Source organism: Cupressus sempervirens, chromosome 10 (assembly GCF_028749045.1).
Source record: "Cupressus sempervirens isolate cs-2001-9-10 chromosome 10, ASM2874904v1, whole genome shotgun sequence".
In the NCBI taxonomy this organism is placed as follows: Eukaryota; Viridiplantae; Streptophyta; class Pinopsida; order Cupressales; family Cupressaceae; genus Cupressus; species Cupressus sempervirens.
In genome coordinates this window covers 526960942-526964468 of record NC_143127.1, presented here as the reverse complement: position 1 = coordinate 526964468, position 3527 = coordinate 526960942, and positions in this window count along the sequence as shown.

The following is a 3527-nucleotide window of genomic DNA, read 5'->3' as shown; positions in this document are numbered from 1 at the left end:
ATAGCTTCCTTATCGTTTATTGCTTGGATATCGATTTAGGGAATCTAACACCTCCTCATGTGTGTTGTTGCTCGACACCAAAATTTAGGGCAACACCATCTCTTAGCTAAGTTACCTACAAATTGTGATCATATCAAGGATTAACTACTGAAACCATAAAAATGCTTGGACAAGAAACTAAAATGTTGAATTAAAAAAAGTTGTGGCCATATTTACAATAGCCATTATTTGCTATAAATTGTTATGGTTGGAGATCATAAATATACATTTAATAATATACCTAGATTTTGAGCAATGGAAGACACTAGCCTTCAAAATTGATGGCTCTGTCAAGGGCGAGCAATTCTTCCCTAGTTGGTGTAACTTGTACTATGGTAAATAAAACCTACAATGCTCAGCTCTTCTGTAGTTGCTTCAATCAAATCCATGTCCCAATCGTTGCAAAGGATGTAAGCTTGTCACTCTCTGAGAACCCCTCACAAATCACCTCAAGTCTACACCTAGTTTAAAACATATGGAAATTGTGAACATATGCGAATAGTATTTCATTTTAAAACATAGGCCTCCATGTTGGTTGAAATTTTGACCAACATAGGCATAAGTTTCAAAAAAAAGAAATTTTTGCCTCTAAAATCTAACCAAACCTAAAAAAATTCATTGATGGTCAAAAATTGAGGCCTAATTTACTAGTGATTATTAAATATATTTCATATTGATCACATGGAAGGGCCAATAAGGACATAGTTACTTATATTTGGTATTGAATATATATCATCTACACACATCAAAAGAAAATTCATATTATATTGTATTCCTAACAAAGTATGATATGACAGCATACTAATATGCTCTATGTAATCTGAATCAATACTAAATTACAAATAATATATCTGAATTCTATGGTGGGTGAAGAACTGATATGTTTCCATTTATATACACATATAGTAATAGTAATAAATCAAGATTATATACAATAAATATAAATCCATAACAAATTTATATATATGTAATAATCAGAGAGATGGTTTTGGACACTGTGTACAGATGAAGGCATGAAATGGATGGTTTTGGAGCACTCAGCACAGACACTTAGCATTCAGTACATATGATTGGAATACCTTTTGGCTTAGTTTTATAGAGGTTTCAATTCCTCCAAAAGTTACTCTAGACTTGCACTAAACCTTTTGTGCATAAAAGGTTGGGTTTTCATAGTGGTAATAAGATAAATACCCGCGTGCTCTTTTGGCGCACAAGAAATTATTTTGGGCACACTAGGGCAGTAGTTTTATTCTTGGTTTTTGAGCTCATTTGGTCCGAGATTACCTATTTTTAAGTATTATGACCCAAGCTAATATCATGCCATTGTAATCCTAGACTTACCCATTTAAAATATGATCGATTTTTGGTGATTTCTTTATTGTTTTGGCTGGGACCCTTTATAAACATCCCTAAACAAGTAACATCGAAGACAAATACTACACTTTAGAGGTATTTGGTGTGCCTAAGTTGACCAAGTGCTTTTATCTGACCTCATTGCTTTACATTACATATTTTTAAGTTGGAGCAAACTGCATCAAAGATTAGAACTCTGACTAGGGCCTGGGATGTCTACTTAAGCCCACCAATGAATTAAACTATAGATTGCATCAAAGAATAGAACTATGGCTAGGGGTTGGAATGTCTACTTTAGCCCACTAGTGAATTAAACTACTCTTTGTTTGGAAAGTTAAGCATGTTTACATAGTGTAGAGATATAGAGAGCTTAACCCATGCATCATAGATAATAAGATTTGTTGTTTCTATCCATATCATTGATTACATTGCATTGCACAAAGCATACTTCATAGTGCATAAATGATAGCTAAATGTTACTATTGACAAAATTTCAACAGCAACTTATTTTGTACGAACTCAATGTCAACCTATAATAGCATAGATTAAGTCAAAGTTCCAAAAATTACTGTATCTGAGGTATAAAAGACCACAATAATAGAATATATGAACCATGAAAGTAACAATGTTGGGTTGTATAGGGGAAGGACCATAGTGTGGTTATGGAGAGAACTCTAACTATTGATTTGGCCTATAGATTAATTGTGTTGTTAGGATAGAGCAATTGGTAAAGATATAAGACATCAGTGCATAGGACCATAAGTAGCTTCCATTGTCTGCAAGAAGAATTTGAATTGCCAACCTTTAATCAGATTTCTAGGTCTTGGTGAAAACATTAACGCTAGACAAATGAAAAATGGTGTACTCTTGCTCTTTCCTGCAAAGGTATCTGTTGAAGGTTTTTAAATAACACCCAGTCACTACTATCAGCAACTAGTTGGTATTTTCATGTAAATTAGATAACTAATTCCATTAGATGTGTGATGCACTAGTAGTTCAATGTATTGGCATAGTGTATGACCTCTCATTGACCTGCAAAAGGTTCTGTACTTATATGTAGAGAATGATACAACAGATTAAATAGAGTTTTGAAACAACAGGAAGATAATTGTAATAATTTTATCATGTTGTAGCATATTATATGAAAACAATCATATATGTGTAGTTCAAAAATGAATGCCCTTCTTTGTCCCTATTACAATCAAATAACTCAAATGACAAAAATGATTAATTTCATACAGAATAATCAGTACACTTTTCTAAAGACTCTGCTTTCGACATCATCATCAATTACAGCAAATGTAGATATTTATAAGCAAAGCTAAAGGAAGAAAGTTGATGTACTTTATGGTTGCAATGTGAAGCATGGGCTTAAATGTTGAATGACCTGAATACATGGTAGATCAATAATAAAAGGATCCAATATAATAAGTCAAGTGAAAAAAATGTTTGATTCGATGCACAAAAATTAGTATGTTTCTCTGAGGACTCTACTTTCAACATCATCATTGCTTTTATCAAATCCAATATCTGTATGCAAAGACAGAAGGAAAAACTAAACCACTTTGAGGTAGCAATATGCTAAAATGTTGACCTAGATACATGATAAGTTAATAACAAAAGCATGTGAAAATTCACAAAAAACCCAAATGAACTATTTTTCCTTCTTCAACAAAAATGGAAGAAACAAACATCCTACAGAAAGATCGAAACCACCGAAGAAAAGACATGAAACATATTAAGAGAAATAGAATTAAAAATAATAGATCATTATTCAACTATTCTCTTCATAGTTGTAGTGGAAAAATAAATTAAAACCCCATTGTGATAAGTCTACGGAGAATGTAAGTCTCTAAACCCTAAACCAAGGAGACTGACATTTTCTAAACAAGATATATAAGAAATTGATCCCTGCCATAGGTATGTAAATTTAACAAAATCTAAGAATCAAAGTGTCCATTACAAGTACCGATTTGGTCGACCGTAGTAGCAGACGAAGTATCTTTAGAATCCATGCCCATAGACCTGTTAGACCTGTTGCTAAACCTGCGCGCGCGAAAGACAAAGTGAGAAATATTTCTTTTTATTTTTTTGATGTATAAGCCCCGTGTTGGTCAAAAATTTGACCAACATGG